Source organism: Aethalodelphis obliquidens, unplaced genomic scaffold (assembly GCF_003676395.1).
Source record: "Aethalodelphis obliquidens isolate GAN/ISIS:26980383/991018 unplaced genomic scaffold, ASM367639v1 scaffold5, whole genome shotgun sequence".
NCBI classification, from domain to species: Eukaryota; Metazoa; Chordata; class Mammalia; order Artiodactyla; family Delphinidae; genus Aethalodelphis; species Aethalodelphis obliquidens.
In genome coordinates this window covers 25,857,459-25,881,664 of record NW_020837949.1, presented here as the reverse complement: position 1 = coordinate 25,881,664, position 24,206 = coordinate 25,857,459, and the positions used below count along the sequence as shown (strand labels likewise).

The window sequence follows — 24,206 nt, the reverse complement described above, 5'->3', positions numbered from 1 at the left end:
TTTTATATACTCAAGTATAATCTTAGGAGTGAAATGTAAGGCTATGGAGAAGCAGGATATATATTTTCTATGTTCTTTTCATTGCTGTAGTTGTGCTGGACTTCAGTCTTTAGCATGGGCAAATAGAATGATATAGTTTTTTGCTTTTGCCATGTTATACAGTTTGTCAGGTTTAACCAAATATTGTCAGGTAATTTAACCAGATTATTGGTATACCAACAAAATATTTTTAGAAATCAGCCTAGAGAAAACCCGAAACTATACCCTAGAGCTCAGCCAGTTGGTTGGTTTGTAGATATCTCTTTGTAGAATTGGTGTATTTGTTTGAATTTCAATTTGAGGTAGAGTATTTAATGTCTAGGAAATAATGAAAAACTATTTTTGCATGTAAACCCTAAATGTGGTGCTATTCTTATAAAGAAAATGTCTAAGAAGAATGAGCTCAATATCTTTAAAAATTTTATAAGCAAACCCACTGTTCTTTAAGAGTTTAAAATACTGCATCAGGGACTTCCCTGGTGGTCCAGTGGTTAATACTTTGCCTTACAATGCAGAGGCTGCGAGTTTGATTCCTGGTCAGGGAGCTAAGATCCCACATGCCTCATGGCCAAAAAAACCAAAACATAAAACAGAAGCAATATTGTAACAATTCCAATAATGACTTTAAAAATGGCCCACATTAAAAAAAAAATCTTCAGAATACTGCATCAGTGACACAAATGAGCTACTAAATAAAGTGCATTTTTTTAACAACAAACCCGATTTAATAAAATAAGTCTCAATTAAGCAGGAGGTTAAAGGTTAAAATATTTAACTAAGGTGATTCTACTGATGGATGAGGTAGACAAACTGGGATTTAAGACTAGTTCCATCAGACTCATGGCAAATTATTTGATCTCATCGTAAAGCTGTGGGAACTCTTAACAGCCTTAATTTACTTACCTGCAAATTGTAGCTACCAGGAGGAATTGCTAGATACCGGTATAGTGTTTGCTTCATGGTAGGTCTCAGTGATTTTTAGATATGATAATGATGCTTAGTATCAATATTATAATATCTAATAACACTACATCTATACCAAATTCTTTTGTGCATTTAACTTTAATAGACTACTCTTTCCATTTTGAAATGTTATCTTTTTAATGATCTTATAAAATCTTCACTGATTTTTTTATTCAACTTGTTATAACCTTTTTTTTTTTTTTTTTTTTTTTTGCTTTTTCTGCCTATTTGCCACATGTTTTTCATGATGTGTGGAATCCCTATGATACGAGATGAATATCCAGTTACTACGTTTTTCATTAGGCCTTGGGCAACTCTGGCTGAAAATACTTATAAATGTATGTTACAATTTCACTTCCTACATCTTCTTACTTTTATTTTTCACTTCAGTGCCCTATATTTCAGTACAGTATAGTTTTAATGTGCTGTCTCTTTATTGTTCCTTGGTGAAAACTGAATTTTATTAAGCCCAAGCTCTAATTCTCATCAAGTTATCCTATAACTGTGAGTTATATGCATGAGTCTATGAATATAAAAGAGAAAGTTCATTCTAATCTAAAGCATACAGATTGATCTTATTATCAACAATACATAATAGAGACTTATTATTCTTCAATTTGCCTAGCGTCTTGCACAGGGCCATCATCAATATAAACCAAGTTCAAGGCATAATGCTTGCTTTCAAGAAGTCGGAATAACTAGTTCAATTCTTTCACCCCAGTATTCCCTATCAGATTTACAGTGTTACTTATTTTAAAACACTACTGACATCACCATCAACAAAAATACTAGAATTTATTTTTGTAAAAAAATGTGGGAAAACAATTTTAAAAACAGAATTTAATTTAAAAATTTAGTCAATATGATGTGTTTATTACATTCAGAGGGCTGATCCCCTATAAAGTTGCCGTAAGTCTCTTTGGTCATCTGATTTTAAGGCAGTGATTTGTAGTAAATATTAGTGTGTATAGGAGTCCGAGCCCCCTTCTCCCACCCATCCTCTGCCATTTCAAGAAAGGCGATACTGTCATGTTCTGTTAGAAAACTGAGAAGAAGATCTCTGTTGTTTTTGCACCATTAATTTATAATAATATAGAAGAGTATCTATTTCTCAATCTGTGTGCCTCTCCACCTTCTGTGTAAGTGCTATTGTATTAAAAATTGAGGCATATGGAGGAGGCTGTAGTAAATCAGTAGAGGTAATGTTTTCTGTGCCTCTTAAAATCATGTAATTATGATTCAAATCCTTCACAGCTCATGTATAGTAAAGATAGGCTCTGCACATCTATATTGGCATTTAAACAAATAAATGTTTATGACTCTGCAGGTTGGAAAGAAATTTCAACCAGTTAATGTAGACCTTGTGGGAAAAATCCCTTTTAAACACAATTATTGCTGGAAAACAGGATTTACACTTAAGCCATTTTTTCTGTTGCCTTAAGATAGTATGCAAAACATTTGAAAGGAGTGATGCTTTTAGTTTGACTATTTCATTATTATTATTGTTCTTAGTTTGCGGGACAGCACTGAAGATAAGGGGCCTTTGTAAAGTACAGTAAAAGTCGAGTCCTTCACTACATGTCATTTTTATTTTAGCATCTTGTTCTATATTTCCTCTCAGGGAGACAAGGATACTACATAAACAAAATTTATCAAAATCCTAAGATTGTGTGCTTGTTGGAGGAAAGGAATGGCAGTGATGGTAAAAGATGAAGGGGAAAACATAAGCAAATAAATTCAAATAAGAGTAAAATTTTATAATGAAGATGGCATATCCTAAACTAAGGAATAAAATTTATTTAACTTCATGCTCCTGAAATTTAAATGAATAAGTAAGTATATATATATGTGTGTATATATATGTAAGTATATATATACATATGACATATATACCAGTATATAGGGGTCAAACCACCTTCACCATTGTGGGCAACCTCAAACATCATCACATAGGCATCTGATATACCAGGCTTCCCCCAAAACAGATTAGGGATACATGCATGCCATCAAATTGAAATGTAGGCATTTTTGCTTACTCAATGTGTTTATCTCATCGGTAGTTTACATAATTTTTCTAAAATGCTATTCAATTTAAAATGGGGTTTCACCTGCCAAAACCTGCTAATGAGGTATTTTAAACATTTGATGATATTCATAATATTTGGTTTCAAAAATTAAAAACAAAACACCTATTTTGGTGATTTAACAGAGGTTCATAAGTTAGTGCGTCTACTTTTACCTATTATGTTGTTATATTTCCAGTGCAAAACTGATGTTTGGAATTTCAAGGTTGATGTCTTCAGGAATAGGTTATCCCTCAAACAATGAACATGATTTTTGAGAATGACCAAAGTAAAAGAAAAATGCCATAAATCCAGGAATGTGTTCACAAAGGGAAGAAGTGCCTTCTCTATCTCTGAGTCCTGGGCGTTCACAGCAAGCCACGCACTGCGGGAGACTTCTGTTTGTTTGTTTTAAAATTTTACAGAAACTTTGGGAGGCTGGAAAGGTGGAGACAGGGAAGGTATATCTGCTTTGACGCTGAGCCTGGAGTATATAGAATTTGGTTTTACCTTTTCTGTGGTTACAGTGATGTTTTTCCTAAAGATAATTGTTTCCTCTCAGGGAGGGGCTTATGCCCACACTTAGAATGAATTAATGTGAGAATGCTTTCAGCAGTCATCACCTTGGAGAACTTCAAAGAGTGAAGGTCAGGTCTGAAATCAGCTGTCTGCTAGAAGTCAGAAAAAGAAATACGTAACTTTCCCTAAGAATTTACAGAAACGCTTGGATAGGACAACCTGCTTTCAAAAGAAAGAACGGGAAATCCCACTGCAGCCGTTGCCATCACCACGATGCTGAAAGGAAAGAAGCAGAATCAGCAGGGGCAGCCCGGCCACTGCAGCCCCCATCTCCAGAGGGGAAGAGACCCCAGACAGGATGGGGGGCTCACTGCTCTTCCCAGAGGCCCTCTAGGACCAAGGGGACCCATGATTGCACCAGTGGGGAGTCTCCCATTTCCTCCTTAGGGTAGAGGCCCAATTCAAGGAGGCTTAGGTCCCTGGTCTGGCCCATATGGTCATGGTTGGTGGGGGAGTCAGTGCTGAACCTCCTTCCTGGACCAGGCCAAGGGGGTCCCTCCAGGGGAGGCCTTCACAAAGAACAGAGACACCCTTGAACACTCACAACTGGCCCCTTAACAAGAATGCCTGCCGGCCCAAGGATGGACCCCAGGTTATGGAAGACAGATCCCACCACCCTCTCTGCCAACAGTGCCAAAAAGGGCCATTGTTGATATGAAGACCTCTGTGCCTTCTGCCACCCAGGCATCAGTGGACCTCTGTGAGACTGTGCCTTCCCACCAGCCTGGAAGGGGCCCTCTATGGCCAACAGCCATTTATTTCCCTGTCCCTTGTGATGGCTACTGTGCGGCTGTTCCACCCCTGACCTCAGTCACTGACACCCGCCCCTAGAGTTGTGTTTCATCACTGGTGCCCTTTCTTCTGATCCAGCCTCCAGAGCCTTGCCTCAGGACCCCATCTTTGCTCCCTTCAGCTGCTTCCTGGATCTTCCTCTCTCTCACCAGAGTCACTTCCTGAAAGGCCAGTCTCCCTGCTCTTGGACTCCGTAGTTTCTGCCTCAGTAGCACGATCCCCACTGCCGTGGTCTGTGATCGCTGTGTCTTGTGAGACTCTGCATCCCCTCATAGCTTTCTTTTCTCAGCGTCCTTGGCATTTTGTGACTTCTCAACACTAGAGGAAGTTTTTCTGTCAAAATGAGTGAGGCTGGGCTTCCCTGGTGGCGCAGTGGTTGAGAGTCCGCTGCTGATGCAGGGGACGCGGGTTCGTGCCCCGGTCCAGGAGGATCCCACGTGCCGCGGAGCGGCTGGGCCCGTGAGCCATGGCCGCTGAGCCTGCGCGTCCAGAACCTGTGCTCCGCAACGGGAGAGGCCACGACAGTGAGAGGCCCACGTACCGCAAAAGAAAAAAAAATGAGTGAGGCTCTTGGTGCCTTCTAGACTTTCCCCACCTCCCGACACGTGAAACTTTCCACAACTTTCCCTGGCCTCGTCATCCTTCTCCTGGAGTCAGTTATCGTGGGTAGGACACAGCCGCTGAGATGTTTTATAAAGCCTCTGAGGGGCCTTCTGTAGTTCCTTTCCAGTCCATTTTAGTTAGACTATGTCACTGTGAGGCCATCAGCCCTTTTGTTTGAATTTTGTGCCTTTCCACCTGGCCCGCCTTTGGTGGAACCTGGATAGTACTGTCGCCCTCTTCCCACTCTCTGCCTCTGCATCCTGGCGTTGGTTGTTTTCTGTGAAAACACCAGTGAACAGGTCCAGTATTTTTTCAAAAATACGGAACGCTTCACGAATTTGCGTATCATCCTTGCGCAGGGACCACGCTAATCTTCTCTGTATCATTCCAGTTTTAGTACATGTGCTGCCGAAGCAAGCACCAGGTCCAGTTTTGAACTGACCCTGAGGAAATAGGTCAGGAGCTGTGTGGGGAAGAGGGAGGGATGAGAACCACTGGAGAACTAAGAATAATTTGTTTTTTCATTTTAACATTTTTTTATATTGGTAGTAAATGCAGTGGAAACAAAAAGAAAAAGAAAGGAAAAGAGGAAAGTAAGACAGGAGGAAGAAAGAAACGAGAGAGAAAAAAGACAAAAGGTAACCCCAAACCGTACTTCCTGTGGTAAGGTATAACCAGGAAGCTTTATTTTAAACCCTGAAGAACTGTGGCACAGTTAAAACTGCAGGAACATCTAAAGCTGAATCATATAGCAACTGACTCTGCATTTGAGGGAACCTAGGTATCTAAAGGCCAAAATGTATATTCCAGGTTTCTATTTAATTGGACAAAATATATTTGAAATTTTTAACAAGCAATAATAATTACCCTGCTGCACATCTACCACATGCTTGACATGACTTTAAATGTTTACAGCTTTTATGTATGAGGTTGGAATTGTTATTACCACCATTTTTACAAAAAGGAGACTCAACAGTGAAATTAAATAACTTCTCAAAGTTCTCACTGACAGGAAGTTTTGAGGACTGTTAGAAATTGCTTCATATTGAGTTGTCTAACTCTAGACCGTGTGCTCTTTATTGCTGTGATATTATTCTGGAATTATGTCCCTTTTAGCTTCACAGACCTACTTTGTCAGCTTCTGCTGGGAAATCTCATTATAGGAGGTGCACACACATGTGGAAACTCTACATCTCTACTCCTCAGTGACCTGACAACTCCGAATTTGGTAAAATTCAAGTGTAATTACTTGTGGCTTTTTATCTCCAAGTGATACTTCTTCCAAAAGCTGATGTGTTGAAAACAACATTATAGACCAAAGTTCTCCAAATATACTTGAATATAATGTCATGGAAATCATTCTAGCAGTATAGCGTTTATCCCTCTTTAAATCATTATAGCATTTAAGTTTGACTGTTATCTATTTGTTTCTTTTTTGTTTGTTTGTTTTGTTTTTAATAGAGTATCCTGAAGAGTATATATTCAAAAAATAATAATTGCTGAATGACTGGATTTGGAAATTTTTCACCTGTGAAAGCTGAATTCTAGCTTCAGACACAGCTTTAGCTACCCTTAAAATAGACTAATGATATGCAAACGTTAGAGAATATTTTCAGAATGATTTTTTTCATTCTGAATTTTGTCTCTAACAGTGGAGACAAGGTATATATTATGGAAGAGCTGGTAGTAACCCTAAGGGTCATCAGAGGAGACTAGATTTGTATCTACAAAATGTACATGTTTCTCCAGACATAGGATTAAAGTCCCTTCAGTCTGATTTGGGTCTCCTCTTTCTTTTCAATGCATTAACTTCTTTCCTCTGAGACCACATGACTCCTTACAGTCAAAATTCCAGGTTTATTTTCTTTCTGTTTATTTATCTTCTTTGAGGGAAATAGAAAGAAGATGAACAATCAGTTTATAAATATTGAGTAAACTGAATTTCACTCTTTGAAATTTTGTTGTGCAACTAGGAACAAAGGGTTATATTTGTTATAATGGTGATGAGGAAAAAAAATTGATGAGATGATAATTTAGAAATATTAAACAACATTGCTTTATAAAATAATCTCATTTACCTAAAAATTAATGAAGAGGCTGCAGAAAAAAATAATGGTGACTTAGGAGAACCCAGCTTCCCCGTTCCCCCACAAAGATCAATGATTGGATAGCTGGCCACAAATAAAAAACAGCTCTGGGAGACCACTAGAGTCCACTTAGGAAGTTTTAGCAGCACAGTGGAAAAAACTGAAATAATCACACAGAGGAGAAGGAAGACAACTTCATTTTGCTTGCATCATCCTATCCCCAAGCCAGCTCTCTTCAGTGCCAAGGAGTTTACCAGGTACAAAGAGTTTCTCTCACCAAGAAAGGAAGAACAGAGTGAGCAACCACCTTTTCCAGCCTCTTGGGGGCACTGCATGAAGATCTTGCTTAGGTTTCATCGCACCCAGTCTGGCAAAGCTGAGATGTATAGAGCTGGCTAGGAACAAGGAAGAAAAACACAGATTAGCAGACATGCAGCAGGAGTGACTGTTCATAGAGACCTGGATTAAAGACTTAAACATAAGACCTGAACCTGAAAACTCCTAGGACGAAACATAGGGAAAAACCTTCTTGACATTGATCTTTGTAGTGATATCCTGGATATGAAAAGTACAAGCAACAAAATAAAAAATAAACAAGTGAGACTGCACCAAACTGAAAGCACAGTAAAAGAAACAATCAGCAAAAAGTAAAGGCAACCTATGGGATGGGAGAAAATATTTGCAAATCATATATCTGATAAAGGGCCAATATCCAAAATATATGAAGAACTCATATAACTCAATAGCAGGAAAAAAAAAAAACCTGATAAAAAACAGTCAGGCAACTCAGTAGACATTTTTCCAAAGGAGACACACACAAATGGCCAACAGGTACATGATAAAAGCCTCTACATACCAATCGTTAGGAAAATGCAAACCAAAACCACAATTAAATATCATCTCACACCTGTTAGCACGGCTATTATCAAAAAGACAAAAAATAGCAGGTATTGTTGAAGGTGTAGAGAAGAGGGAACTCTTGAGCACTCTTGGTGAGAATGTAAATTGGTATAGCTGCTGTAGAAAACAGTGTGGAGGTTCCTCAAAAAATTAAAAATAGAACTCCCATATGATCCAGCACTCCCACTTCTGGGTATATATCCAAAAGAAATGAAAACAAGATTTTGAAGAGATATCTGTGCCCCCATGTCCATTAGAGTATTATTCAACCTATTCAAGAACCAAATGTCCATCAACACATTTCATATATATATGAAAAACAGTATTATTCAGTGAGAAGTCCTGCCTTTTGCGACAACTCTGATGAGCCTTGAGGGCATTATACTAAATGAGATAAGTCAGACAGATAAAGACATATACCTTAAGATGTTACTTATATATGAAATCTAACAGAGAGTAGAAAAGTGGTTACCAGGAGCTAGGAGGTGGTGGAAATGGGGAGATATTAGTCAAAGGATACAAACTTTCAGTTATAAGATTAACAAATTCTGGGGTTCTAATGTACAGCATGATTGTAGCTAATAATACTGTATTATATACTTGAAAGTTGCTAAGAGAGTAGATCTTAATTGTTCTCACCACAAAAAAGAAATGGTAATTATGCGAGAGGCTGGAGGGCTTACAAATTAATGTTATGGTGGTAATCCTTTTGCAATATATGAACGTATCAAATTGACACACTGTACACCTTGAACTTTTACAATGTTATATGTCAATTATATCTCAGTAAATCTGGGAAAATAGAAATAAATAAACAAAGGAAGGAAGAAAGGAAGGAAGGCAGCAGGCAGGCTTTAGGGAGTATTTTGGAATCATTAATCAATTCCTTATGCCATCACATTGTTTTCTTGGAAATATAAAAATGACTAAGCAATATACTGACTTTTTATAGGGATGAAAGTAAAAATACATTACCTTGTTACTTTATTGTGAGGTCCAGTTTATTATTAGAAACATAAATAACTACAATTCACAATGGAACCTGCACTTAAACATGAAACAGGCTCTCACGTGATACTGTTAGTTGATTATGAACTGTTCAGCTTCCTTGAAGTATGAGAGGTCTCAGTTGGAACATTTTCCCGGTTTTTGTCACAGTGTTTTAATCCTGATATTTCAGTGATGTCGGTGGTTTCATTGAAACCTCATCAAGATGACTGCTAAAAATCTTATATTTGCTCTTTATACTAAAAGTCAACTCCAGAGAAAATTACAATATTCCCCTGCTCTACTTATGAGCAGTAAGACTTAGAAACTAACTTGAGTCAATATCATCCAATATAGGATTACAATTTAAGGTAGTATTTTAAGAGAGTGTCACATCTCATTTTTTGAGGAAGAAGTCACATGTGGAAATATTTACAGAGAAATATGTGAGAGCTGTTTTTAGTCTGGAATGGAAGGGTTCAGTGTCAGTCACCTTTACCTTCGATGCACCACTGCCAAAGCTGGGAACTAGTTTTCCTAGAATGTATGGTGTTAGGTTAGGGTTTGTTAATGAGAAGAGATTAGTTGAAACTTAGAAGCCATTACTCTCGGGAGCCAAGACATCACAGCTAAGGCGCCCTCCAACAAACTCCCTCTTTGTGCTAGTGGCAAACAAATGTAGCAGCTTCTTCGCCATCTGCATAAGCTCTGCAGTTCTCTACCTGCTCTAGTTTGAAGTCATTAGTAACAATTTCTCTACTTCTTTGACCACAGACTTTCTGTCCAACATGTACTTCTACATTTGTTTAAGCTCACATTCCTTTTTTTTTTTTTTTTCCCCAGATGTCCTGCATTTTATTAGCTGTGTGATTTTCAGCAGACTCTTAACTGCTCTGGTTCTAGTTCCTCACCTATAATACAGCATGCCTGTCAAAAATTAAAGTTTAAATGAAAAAATATCTATTGTGCATTATAGACTAGAAGTCATTTTACAAGCATAACCAATTATTATCACATCAAGTCCAAATCTCTCTACCATTTTTCAAAGCCCTCTAAAACTTGACCTCATGCTCTTCATCCAGCATTATTTTTTTTTTTTTAACATCTTTATTGGAGTATAACTGCTTTACAGTGTTGTGTTAGTTTCTGCTGTATAACAAAGTGAATCAGCTATACATATATATATATACATATATATATATATATATATCCCCATATCCCCTCCCTCTTGAGTCTCCCTCCCACCCTACCTATCCCACCCGGTTAGGTGGTCACACAGCGCCGAGCTGATCTCCCTGTGTGATGCAGCTGCTTCCCACTATTAAGCTCACATTCCTTCATTAAACTGTTCCCTGAAAAACTGTAGTGTCTCTATCTCCTTGGGTACACCAAGATTAATAAAATTTTTGGCACCAGAAGTACTTCACGGGGGTCAGACTTAAGGATGGGAATCCGACATTCATTCTCTGATCTAACTAGATTTAAAGGTATTGATGATCTCACTGCCAGTGGTAATTAGGACGCAGTGAAGGGCAGTATTTAAAAATATACATTTGAGATACCATAAGATCTTTGAGTTCCAGGGTTTAAGGATGTAGGAATGCTGGAGTCGAATTTTGTTTGCGAACTGTTTTCTCACCCCTAACTAGGTCACCTGTGAAGGTCCAGTGACCAGTCAGTCCCTTCAGCAGAGCTTTGAGGGATATATTATGAGTATATATCTTTTCCCTAGAGCTGCCGTAACAAATTACCACAAACATCGTGGCTTAAAACAACAGAAGTTTATTCTTTTACAGTTTGGGAGGCTAAAAACCTAAAATTAATCTGTCAGCATGGCCCTGCTCTCTCTGAAGTCTCTAGGAAAGAATCCTTCCTCGCTTCTAGTTTCTGATGGTTACTGTCAGTTCTTGGCATTCCTGGTTTCTTTAGCAGCTGAACGTCAATCTGTCTCTGTCTTCACATTACCTTCTCCCCTGTTTCCTCTGTGTCTCTGTATTTCTAAATCTTTCTCTCTTTATTAAAGACTATCAGTCATTAGATTCAGGGCTCACTCTAATCCAGTACGACTTCATCTTAACTTGACATTATCTGTGAAAGCTTTATTTCCAAATAAGTCACATTCACAGGTACCAGGGGTTAGATCTTCAACCTGCTTTTGATGGACAAAAGTTAACCCATACAGTGAAGGAAGCAACAGTATTTTTTTTTTTTTTTTTTTTTTAGCAGTACGCGGGCCTCTCACTGCCGTGGCCTCTCCCGTTGCGGAGCACAGGCTCCGGACGTGCAGGCTCAGCGGCCATGGCTCACGGACCCAGCCACTCCGCGGCATGTGGGACCCTCCCGACCCGGGGCACGAACCCGTGTCCCATGCATTGGCAGGCGGACTCTCAACCACTGTGCCACCAGGGAAGCCCAGCAACAGTATTTTTGAAAGTTACGGTTGGGGCTAGAGGCTGTTCTCTGCAAGCAAAGAATGACAGTGGAAGGTGGTGCTATTACAATGGGGCTGCTGAGTTTAATGAGGTGGTAGAATCCTATAGTGGCAGGGCCACGTGGTGGAACTTAATTACCAAACCTGGGTATGGTTAGCATAATACGCAGCAGGACCAGAATTGTAAATACTAAGAATGGTTTGGCCCTCAGAGATCTTCGGCAGTCTTTGCCAGTATATCATGATATCCTCAGGATTGAAATAGATGGCTAGCTGTCTTAATGTTTACTAGATTTATATAAACAAAAAGGTTTGACATTATTCATGGCCCCTCACACAGCTCCCAGATCTGAGCTAGTTCACAGGCCCAAAAATCCTTAAAAGAAGGAAAGTCTAGGTGTTTATGAAGGATTTTCTTACAGTAACACACCCATGATTATGCTAATACTTGTAGTGGTTTTGTGTTCCTCAACAATAACAAATTGATAAAGGCTTTGAACTCTGAACTTTGAGGAGTTAAAATCAAAATAGTAGTTTTTTGGAAGAAGTTGAATGAGTCATCAGAGCAGACTTAAATAAAAAATAAGCAAGCAAATAATGACTAATGTTGTGGATTGAATAGTGTGCCCCCAAATCACATTCACCCAGAACCTCAGAATGTGAACTTATTTGGAAATAGAGTCCTTGCAGATGTTAATAGTTAAGGATCTCAAGATGAATTCATCCTGGGTCTGGGGCGAGTCCCAAGTCTAATGACTGGTGTCCTTATAAGAAGAGGAGGGGATACAGAGACTCACAGAGAAGATGAAGATGATTGGAGTGATGCAGCTACAAACCCAGGAGTACTAAGGACTGCTGGGAGCCAAAAGAAGATAAGGAGAAACAAGGAAGGATTCTTCCCTAGGGCCTTCAAAGGGAACTGGCTCTGCTGATACCTTGATTTCAGGCTTCCAGCATCTAGAATTGTGAGAGAATAAATTACTGTTGTTTTAGCTAATTTTGGGTAATTTGATACAGCAGCCTTAGGAAATTAGTATGACTAGTTTGAAACAAAGCTTGTGTTGAGAGTTTAGCTAAGCCACTCCATGGTGTTGTTGCTTTGGCATTCATTTTGTTTGGTCAAGTGACCTGCAGGGACCTTAAACTGACACTAGCCCCCTCATGCGAGCTCATGCCCTAGATAGCAGCTGCAGAGTCACAAGCAAATGTAAGTTCCTGACGTAACTTCCGCAACAGCCCTTGTGATCCACAGTCTCCCCTGCCTCCCAGCACCTGGATGCCTTATGCTTTCCTTAGATAAGACCCCCATGGGGTTGCCAAAACGCTGCTCTTTTGATTTGAATTGACCAAGCTGGCCCTACCTTTGAACCCCAAAGCATTCTACTCACACACCCTAACAAAAGCATGTGCCCCACCCAGTTCCTGTCTGTCTCTGTCTGCACTCTGCCTTGACCTCCTCTTGTGGCCCTTTGAGGCATGCTGTGTCCTCCAGGACCTATGAGTAATAAACTCACCTATTTCAAATTTTTTTTTTTTGTGGTCTGTTGTTGAACCACAACAGCACCCTGAGCTCCACTTAGCAAACGTTCATTTAACAAGGTCCTGACAGCTTGTTAGGAAGGTTTTCATACCAGTATTTTCCTCTTCCGTTTCCTCTTGCATCCTGCAGCATAGAGAATGTGATAAATATTTGGTGGCTTGAATCCTAGAATTTTTATATTGTGAAAATAATTGGCTACATTCTATACAATCAAAATTTATCCTATCTTCAGTATGTATTATACAAAGGATTTTGAAAAAGAAAAAAAATTCATATTTCATTGCACCAGTATACAATATACCATGGACCAAAGAATATCGACTAAAACAGGCACTGGCAAAGTATAAACTGGGGGTCAAATTCAGTCACGTGCCTATATTTTGTAGGTAAAGTTTGTTGGAACACAGTCATACCTGTTCTTTTATATTGTCTGTGGCTGCTTTCACATTATAATGACAAAGCTGAAGAGCTGCAACGGAGACTATATGGCCCACAAATCTGAAATCATTTATTCTGTGTCTCTTTATAGAAAAACATGTTCAACCCCTGCATTAAGATACAATTGGATATAATAAAACATCTCATTATACATGGCCTGCATATACAATAACATATGTGCTAGTGTTGCACCATTTTTAAAATCAAAACGTCTCTATCGTGGTTTTCTTTTTTCGTTTTCAAGAGATTGCAAATTTGCCTTTGGAATTGATTTTTCATTGTCCCACAATCTTCATCTAATTACTGTGGTTCACATAGTCGTTGTAGATAAATGTTTGTTGAATACTTATTGAGTTCATTCATTTAATCAGAAATTTGTCAGCTGTAATATATGGTTGAAATGTTAGTATTAATTATATACTGACATGTTAAGTATAGGTTTGCAATTTTACCATTAACACCAGGATAAGCATATTAATTGCAAAGATTCTTGATGAATCTGTTGACAGAAATGTGAGGATAGACACTGTAAGTCAAGATGAGTCTTGTTGATGCCAGGAAAGGTGAAATCAAAGACACTAGCTTACTTATGAACAGGGATTTGAGGCTGAGAACTATGGGAAAAGTGGGAGAAAGCACATCTCTGGACACCTGGGATCTTTTCTTGAAAGAGAAATAAAAGAAGCTATCACACAGAGCAAGATATCCAAGGGACAAAACTGAGAGGAATTGGGGTGAAATACTACAAATGAGAAAAGTTTTCAATAAAAAGCAGATGAAATGAAATTAAAAGCTCTAGTTAGGAAAATAGAGACAAGCATGGGTTGACTCTGTGCCATATTTCTAGTCTAGAACAAACAGGCTGAACTTAGGATGCTTTTCTTTCTTTGTTTTTTATTTGTTTTTAAATACAAATGTATTGATTCTAAATCTTTGGAAGTGAGATTTGGGATTTGTAATTTAAGAGACAACAGTAACTTTCATAATCATGCAGGTTTGAGAATCACTAACTCAGGTAGGAAAGAGTTAATATTCTATCACAAATATTTGGGATTTGGTACCAGGCCACTCTTGTGCTGAGTCTGACATTCTCATGGCGAGTCCAATTCTAACAACTCTTCTTCTCTTATATTTTCCTTGGTTTGAATTCCTGTCTTAGTAATTCATTTAATACTTAGTCCACATGTGGATCTTTGCTTTGCTTTTGTCTTTTGTTTTTTCTCCTCATAAACTTTGCCATTTCTAGATACCAATATGGTAGCATGGCCACTGCTGGCTGCAGATAAACTTCTCTGATAGGGGCTGCTGGCATGTGTTTCTGGGTAACTTCTGTCCTTCGGTTTCCCCGTTTTCAAACTACTCCTTTTTGCTAATTATTTCTGCTTGCCATGCCCTTTAGGTTGTGTTTCCTACAAATGGCTCATCCTCCCCAGAATATCCACAAATAAGTCTGGGTCCCTTGCAAAATAAATTTATAGAATCTCCCATGACAACTACCAAATCCATCCCTTTCTCCCCTTTTTCTAAAGCATTGATCCGAAATTTGTTAGTGTTCTATGTGGAATTATAATTAATTTCAATTGAAAAAATATTGATTATGCAAATACCACTAATTAATGTAGCTCTAAGTGTGTCATATATTTTGATAGAAGCATAAACAAAGTCATGAAAGAGCGATTATTTTTGACTGACAATAGAAAGTGACATTTGACCTGGTCCTTTGGGAATATCAACAATAACAATAACAAAAGTTTCAGGAAGGAGCTTTCGAATCAGGTGGTAGAAAGACCAATATGAAGTTAATATAAAAGTCACAAAAGTCCATGGCATGTTTATGAACAAGTCGACAAGTAAGATGTAACGGTAGAGATGAAAGAGGAAAAAGTAGGTTGGAAGCCAGAAAATAAATTTAAAAGTGCTTAAAGCACTGTAGACAGCCAGCAACATATTTTGTTTTGGGAAATGCCATCATCATGTTCTTATTTTAGAAGATGGCTAGAAAACAAAAGATAGTTTTGAGTATTATTGTACTCAGTTAGCTCTCTCCCTCATCTTGGCTTATTCCATTTTTGTTTTCTAAGTATTCATGCCTTCCCCTTAGCTTAACAGTTAATGGCCTAAATTCATTTACTGATCTCACGCTCGTATTCCAAAATTTTCTAATTGATTTCTGGATTTTGCATTAGGCTCAGAAATAAGAGTTTTGAGAGCTATGTATCTGAAATTTCATATTGTAATTATTCTGGTGTATGTTCTTCATCAATCTATTGATTGTTCTGTAGCTGGTTCTTTTCTAATCATTACAATCTTGATTTGAGATAATTCAATCAGGGCAGTTACTGGCTCACGAGTAATCTCGGAAGGGGACAACAGAGTATAGCATCTGAGGGGAATTTGACTGTTGCACATCCAAAGCGCTGTTCTCTAATTTGTTCGCATGCAACTTACTACATTCTTTACTCACCTCAAGAGGTGCATTTCCCTTCACTTTTAGAGTAAACAGGATGTCACCATGACTCATATTCTTGTCACTTGCGTCACAAACTTCCGACCCAGAGTTATCTTTTTCAGTTGATTCTGATCCATGGCAGGGCCCTCCACTTATCCCCTTTTCATCTAGATCTGCTTCCAGTGCCAGTCAGCAGGGTAAGTATGAATAGTATAGGGGAGTTTCCCACTTTCCCATGACCTGCCCAAGCCTTGTCATTTCGTCAGCTCAAGCATCATTAGGCTTTTTTAGACCTTGTCACATAATGCTAGAAAAATCTGAAAATTGCTAAGGATCTGGAGAAGAATGTATTAAAGTATGTCAGTGTTCTCCAGTTTGATTCAGATTTCATTGTTTTTGTCAAATGCTCTATTTATGGTCTGTGGATGTGGCCATTTGAAAATTTTGATCAGATTGTTTCCCTTTTGTTGCATTTTTTAGATTTCTGATTATAGGTCTCAGAAAGAGGAAGAGTAAAAATGCTCGTTCCATAATCTTTTAGTGGAACTCTAAGCTAGGTTTATCATCACTCATTTTTATGTTATTCTTCATATATTAGAACGGATATTGTAATACTCAAATATTAAAGAATTCTTAGCATTTTAAAATTCTCTCTATGTATATGTAGAAGAGATCAAACATCTGATTTATCTTTATATTCAAAGTATTCAAACCAATTCAAATTAAAAATTTGCACTGGGGAACACTCCTATGCAGCTGTACTATATTTTCCAGTATATGCAAAGCAATTATTTTGATGGGAAAAGTCAATTATGCTGTAAAATATGTCTCCGTCAAACTTTCTTTTAACCAAACCAACTGTGCTAAAAGTACACAAAGTACTTGGGGGTAATATATATTATATAGTATAATTTTTTGGAACATGAATTCTAGAATATACAATAAGATATAAAATTTGAAAAAAATATGTGCAGTTATATACTCTATGAGAGTTATTGTATTAAAGAAAGGAATTTTAAAAATCTGATTCTGGTCCTGGAGATTCCAAAAACGGACTGTTAGGAGAAATCTATTTAACACTCCCAAATTTTCATTTCATGTTCTGTAAAGAACATAGACAAGATGTTTGAAAGCTTTACTATCTAGAGACTTTCTGAACGTAGGACAATTCTTTTCCTTACATTTTGTTTTTTGAATGTGTCTATAATGATTTAACTTTATTATGTTACAATTCAAGTATTGAAGAACATATATTGAGAAAAAATTCATTAAAAAAAAAAACAACTGAGCATTACACCTATAACACTGTCCAAAATGAACATCAAGTTTTATAATTATATTATTGGTAATTTGACTGAAATTCAAATAAAATCGTCTATATTTTTCTCCAAAAACTGTTAGATGTTAAAAATTTCCTGTTTTCAAGTTAATATTTCTGGAGAAGCTATATTTCCCTCTATCTCTGTCTCTCTCCCACATACACACCTACCTCTACATACATGAGTTGACACATACATTACAGAAAATGGAAAGTGCCTATAATCTAATCACCCCACGTATTGTTATGTTAAAATGTATTTCCATCTAGTCCTAACTTTCTGTGTTTGCTTACTATCTATTATATTGGGATCCTATTTTATGTAAAGTTATATAGATTATTTTTTTGTATAAAATTATGTCGTGGACATTTTCCCATGTCATTTTAAGATTCTTCCAAAAAAGCAAATAGTTTGATTTCCTGGAAAGCGTTCTAACTATTAGTTGACTTTGGCTTAATTTTTTTAAGCTTAACTTTGTCAGTTTGAATAAGGCAACTGATGCAGCTATTTATATTTTCATATGCAATAGTAGTTCTTGTACATAATTCTAATAGGAGGAATAAATTAAATTTTAAAATATCTATGGTCATATAATAATATTACCTCCATAATAATACCATTGCCTTTCACTCATAAAATATGTACACGAAGGAAAGAGAGTAGAAAAAAATGTTCAATCCCTGTATTAAGATACAGTTGGGTATAATAAAACATCTCATTATACATGGTCTGCATATACAATAACATATGTGCTAGTGTTTCACCACTATTAAAATAAAAACTAGATGTTTTTCATCCAATTTTGATTAATATTGGAGTTGATATCTGAGGCCACAAAGGGCAAGCTAATATTTGGTGATAAAACTTTAATGATAATATTTAAGAAGCTGGTCACACAAGTCCTTTTGATCATGCAAAGCAATGGATTTATCCATTACTTTCATTTACAAAGAAAGATAATAGCAAATATTTACATGGAAGTTACCATGAAAATTAGGTGAAATCTGTACTTATTCTGTATCTTGCCTCTCAAAAATATTTTTTCTAAAAAGAAGGAGAGATATTTTCCATAGTATTCACACATTTGAGTAGTACCAAGGACAATAAACTTGTAATCTTTAGATTTTGCATGTTTGCTTTAGGAAAGAAAAACTTTTAGGATTATGGAATATTGTTCATTCAAAATGATAAGCTTTGTTTGGCATATGAGGTTGATTTTCTCACCACTCCAGTGATAAATAACCTGCTGATTCTGACCTCATTCATCCAGTCTTGATTAACTCAACTATTCTAAAGGATGTATTAGGGTCCTCCAGAGAAACAGAACTAATAGGCAGATAGATAGATAGATAGATAGATAGATAGATAGATAGATAGATAGTTAGATACGGAAAGAGATTTATTATGAAAGATTGGCTCATGCGATGATGGTGGCTGAGGAGTCTGCCAGTGTCCGAGAGCAGGAGAAGATGGATATCCAGGTCTAGCAGAAAGTAAATTCACTCTTCCTCCACCTTTTTGTTACATTTGGACCCACTGTGGATTGGATGATGTCCACTGGCATTGGTGAGGACACTCTTTTCACTAAGTTTACCAATTCAAATGCTAATCTCGCCCAGAAACACCCTCACAGACACACCTAGAAATAATGTTTACCAGCTATCTAGGCATCCCTTCAACAGCCCAGTCAAGTTGACACATAAAATTAACCATCACATAATGACTATTAGTGTTTTATAACGTGCTTTATTTTCCAAGTAAAAAAAAAAATGTGGCTAACAAATTTCACTTTAAAACACAGTAGTGAAGACTGATTTTCCATGATATTATACAGTTTGTATAATAGTGTATTCTCATTGTGCACCAGAAACATACTAGGTTTTTAGCAAATATATTCTGAATGACTGTACAAATTACTGTATGGATGTAATAAAAATAAAGGGCTAGTGAAAAGGACTATTATTTTTTGGACAAGTAAGAATAGATTTAAACTGCTAGCAATGATTTAATTTTTTATTTAGGATTTATAATTCATATTTATATACTGCAGTGATTTTTGGAAAAAATTATTAACCCATCAATGGAGGCTGAACTATGTTTAGTCTTTCCATAATCTTTTTTATTTTTATTTATTTTTACTTATTTTTAAACATCATTATTGTAGTATAACTGCTTTACGATGGTGGGTTAGTTTCTGCTTTATAACAAAGTGAATCAGTTATACATATACATATATCCCCATACCTCTTCCTTCTTGCGTCTCCCTGCCTCCCACCCTCCCTATCCCACCCCACTACGTGGTCACAAAGCACCAAGCTGATCTCCCTGTGCTATGCGGCTGCTTCCCACTAGCTATCTATTTTACATTTGGTAGTGTATATATGTCCATGCCACTCTCTCACTTTGTCCCATCTTACCCTTCCCTCTTCCCATATCCTCAAGTCCATTCTCCAGTAGGTCTGCGTCTTTATTCCCATCTTGTCCCTAGGTTCTTCATGTCCATTTTTTGTTTGTTTTTTAGCTTCCATATATATGTGTTAGCATACGGAATTTGTTTTTCTCTTTCTGACTTACTTCACTCTGTATGACAGACTCTAGGTCCATCCAACTCACTACAAATAACTCAATTTTGTTTCTTTTTATGGCTGAGTAATATTCCATTGTATATATGTACCACTTTTCTTTATCCATTCATCTGTCGATGGACACTTAGGTTGCTTCCATGTCCTAGCTATTGTAAATAGAGCTGCAATGAACATTGTGGTACATGACTCTTTTTGAATTATGGTTTTCTCAGGGTCTGTGCTCAGTAGTGGGATTGCTGGGTCATATGGTAGTTCTATTTTTAGTTTTTTAAGGAACCTCCATACTGTTTTCCATAGTGGCTGTATCAACTTACATTCCCACCAACAGTGCAGGAGGGTTCCCTTTTCTCCACACCCTCTCCAGCATTTACTGTTTGTAGATTTTTTGATGATGGCCATTCTGACCGGTGTGAAATGATATCTCATTGTAGTTTTGATTTGCATTTCTCTAATGATTACTGATGTTGAGCATTCTTTCATGGGTTTGTTGGCAATCTGTATATCTTCTTTGGAGAAATGTGTATTTAGGTCTTCTGCCCATTTTTGGATTGGGTTGTTTTTTTTTATATTGAACTGCATGAGCTGCTTGTAAATTTTGGAGATTAATCCTTTGTCCGTTGCTTCATTTGCAAATATTTTCTCCCATTCTGAGGGTTGTCTTTTCATCTTCTTTAGGGTTTCCTTTATTGTGTCAAAGCTTTTAAGTTTCATTAGGTCCCATTTGTTTATTTTTGTTTTTATTTCCATTCCTCTAGGAGGTGGGTCAAAAAGGATCTTGCTGTGATTTATGTCATAGAGTGTTCTGCCTATGTTTTCCTCTAAGAGTTTTATACGCTCTGGCCTATGTTTAGGTCTTTAATCCATTTTGAGCTTATTTTTGGATATGGTGTTAGGGTGTGTTCTAATTTCATTCTTTTACATGTAGCTGTCCAGTTTTCCCAGCACCACTTATTGAAGGGGTTGTCTTTTCTCCATTGTATATTCTTGCCTCCTTTATCAAAGGTAAGGTGACCATATGTGCGTGGGTTTATCTCTGGGCTTGCTATCCTGTTCCATTGATCTATATTTCTGTGTTTATGTCAGTACCATACTGTCTTGATTACTGTAGCTTTGTACTATAGTCTGAAGTCAGGAAGCCTGATTCCTCCAGCTCTGTTTTTCTTTCTCAAGATTGCTTTGGCTATTCAGGGTCTTTTGTGTTTCCATACAAATTGTGAAATTTTTTGTTCTAGTTCTGTAAAAAATGCCATTGGTAGTTTGATCGGGATTGCATTGAATCTGTAGATAGCTTTGGGTAGTAGTCATTTTCACAATATTGATTCTTCCAATCCAAGAACATGGTATACTCTTCATCTGTTTATGTCATCTTTGATTTCTTTCATCAGTGTTTCATAGTTTTCTGGGTACAGGTCTTTCACCTCCTTGGGTAGGTTTATTCCTAGGTATTTTATTCTTTTTGTTGCAATGGTAAATGGGATTGTTTTCTTTAATTTCTCTTTCTGATTTTTTGTTGTTAGTGTATAGGAATGCCAGAGATTTCTGTGCATTAATATCGTATCCTGCAACCTTACCAAAATCACTGATTAGTTCTAATAGTTTTCTGGTGGCATCTTAAGGATTTTCTATGTATAGTATCATGTCATCTGCGAACAGTCACAGCTTTACTTCTTCTTTTCCAATTTGTATTCTTTTTATTTCTTTTTCTTCTCTGATTGCCGTGGCTAGGACTTCCAAAACTATGTTGGATAAGAGTGGCAAGAGTGGACATCCTTGTGTTGTTCCTGATCTTAGTGGAAATGGTTTCAGTCTTCACCATTGATGATGATGTTGGCTGTGGATTTGTCATATATGGCCTTTATTATGTTGAGGTAAGTTCCCTCTATGCCTACTTTCTGGAGGTTTTTTATCATAAATAGGTGTTGAATTTTGTCAAAAGCTTTCTCTGCATCTATTGAGATGATCATATAGTTTTTCTCCTTCAGTTTGTTAATATAGTGTATCACATTGATTGATTGGTGTATATTGAAGAACCCTTGCATTCCTGGGATAAACCCCACTTCACCATGTTGTATGATCCTCTAAATGTGCTGTTGGATTCTGTTTGCTAGTACTTTGTAGAGGATTTTTGCTTCTATGTTCATCAGTGATACTGGCCTGTAGTTTTCTTTCTTTCTGACATCTTTTTCTGGTTTTGGTATCAGGGTGATAGTGGCCTTGTAGAATGAGTTTGGGAGTGTTCCTCCCTCTGCTATATTTTGGAAGAGTTTGAGAAGGATAGGTGTTAGCTCTTCTCTAAATGTTTGATAGAAGTCGCCTGTGAAGCCATCTTTTATTTGTTGGAAGATTTTTAATCACAGTTTTAATTTCAGTGCTTGTGATTGGTCTGTTCATATTTTCTATTTCTTCCTGGTTCAGGTTTGGAAGGTTGTGCATTTCTAAGAATTCGTCCATTTCTTCTAGGTTGTCCATTTTATTGGCATATAGTTGGTGTAGTAATCTCTCATGATCCTTTGTATTTCTGCAGTGTCCATTGTTACTTCTCTTTTTTCATTTCTAATTCTATTAATTTGAGTATTCTCCCTTTTTTTCTTGATAAGTCTGGCTAATGGCTTATCAATTTTATCTTCAAAAAGAACCAGCTTTTAGTTTTATTGATCTTTTCATCATTTCCTCTGTTTCTTTTTCATTTATTTCTGATCTGATCTTTATGATTTCTCTCCTTCTGCTAACTTTGGGGGTTTTTTTGTTCTTCTTTCTCTAATTGTTTTAGGTGTAAGGTTGTTTATTTGTGATGTCTCTTATTTCTCAAGGTAGGCTTGTGTTGCTATGAAATTCCATCTTAGAACTGCTTTTGCTGCATCCCATAGGTTTTGGGTCATTGTGTTTTCATTGTCATTTGTTTCTAGGTATGTTTTGATTTCCTCTTTGATTTCTTCAGTGATCTCTTGGTTATTAAGTAGTGTATTGGTTAACCTCCATGTGTTTGTATTTTTTACAGATCTTTTCCTGTAATTCATATCTAGTCTCATAGCGTTGTGGTCAGAAAAGGTACTTGATACAATTTCAATTTTCTTAAATTTACCAAGGCTTGATTTGTGACCCAAGATATGATCTATCCTGGAGAATGGTCCATGATCACTTGAAAAGAAAGTGTATTCTGTTATTTTTGGATGGAATGTTCTATAAATACCAATTAAGTCCATCTTGTTTAATGTATCATTTAAAGCTTGTGTTTCCTTATTTATTTTTATTTTGGATGATCTGTCCATTGGTGAAAGTAGGGTGTTAAAGTCCCCTACTATGATTGTGTTACTGTCAATTTCCCCTTTTATGGCTGTTAGTATTTGCCTTACGTATTGAGGTGCTCCTATGTTGGGTGCCTAAATATTTACAATTGTTATATCTTCTTCTTGGATTGATCCCTTGATCATTATGTAGTGTCCTTCTTTGTCTCTTGTTATAGTCTTTGTTTTAAAGTCTATTTTGTCTGATATGAGAATTGCTACTCCAGCTTTCTTTCGGTTTCCATTTGCATGGAATATCTTTTTCCATCCCCTCACTTTCAGTCTGTATGTGTCCCTGGGTCTGAAGTGGGTCTCTTGTAGACAGCATATATATGGGTCTTGTTTTTGTAACCATTCAGCCAGTCTGTGTCTTTTCGTTGGAGCATTTAATCCATTTACATTTAAGGTAATTATCGATATGTATGTTCATTTTACCATTTTCTTAATTGTTTTGGGTTTGTTATTGTATGTCTTTTCCTTGTCTTGTGTTTCCTGCCTAGAGAAGTTCCTTTAGCATTTGTTGTAAAGCTGGTTTGGTGGTGCTGAATTCTCCTAGCTTTTGCTTGTCTGTAAAGGTTTTAATTTCTCCATCAAATCTGAATGAGATCTTTGCTGGGTAGAGTAGACTTGGTTGTAGGTTTTTCCCCTTCATCACTTTAAATATGTCCTTCCAGTCCCTTCTGGCTTGTAGAGTTTCTGCTGAAAGATCAGCTGTTAACCTTATGGGGATTCCCTTGTATGTTATTTGTTGTTTTTCCCTTTGTGCTTTTAATAGTTTTTCTTTGTATTTAATTTTTGATAGTTTGATTAATATGTGTCTTGGCGTGTTTATCCTTGGATTCATCCTGTATGGGACTCTGTGCTTCCTGGACTTGATTAACTATTTCCTTTCCCATATTAGGGAAGTTTTCAGCTATAGTCTCTTCAAATATTTTCTCAGTCCCTTTCTTTTTCTCTTCCTCTTCTGAGACCTCTATTATTCAAATGTTGGTGCATTTAATTTTGTCCCAAGGTCTCTGGGACTGTCCTCAATTCTTTTAATTCTTTTTTCTTTATTCTGCTCTGCAGTAGTTATTTCCCTGTTTTATCTGCTGGGTCACTTATCCATTCTTCTGCCTCAGTTATTCTACTTTTGATCCCTTCTAGA

The 24,206-nt window shown here is 37.0% G+C and overlaps 1 long non-coding RNA gene and 1 other non-coding gene across 2 annotated transcripts; both read right to left on the bottom strand.

The window, feature by feature from the left end:
- Positions 1–510: 510 nt before the first annotated feature.
- On the bottom strand, positions 511–22,978 carry LOC113617816 (uncharacterized). Its single transcript, XR_003431778.1, has 3 exons — positions 22,966–22,978; positions 11,513–11,519; positions 511–600 (listed from the first exon to the last, which is right to left on the bottom strand). It is a non-coding gene; the product is annotated as an uncharacterized LOC113617816 (long non-coding RNA).
- Positions 5,354–5,460, bottom strand: LOC113618628 (U6 spliceosomal RNA). Its single transcript, XR_003432062.1, has one exon. It is a non-coding gene; the product is annotated as a U6 spliceosomal RNA (small nuclear RNA).
- Positions 22,979–24,206: the final 1,228 nt, after the last annotated feature.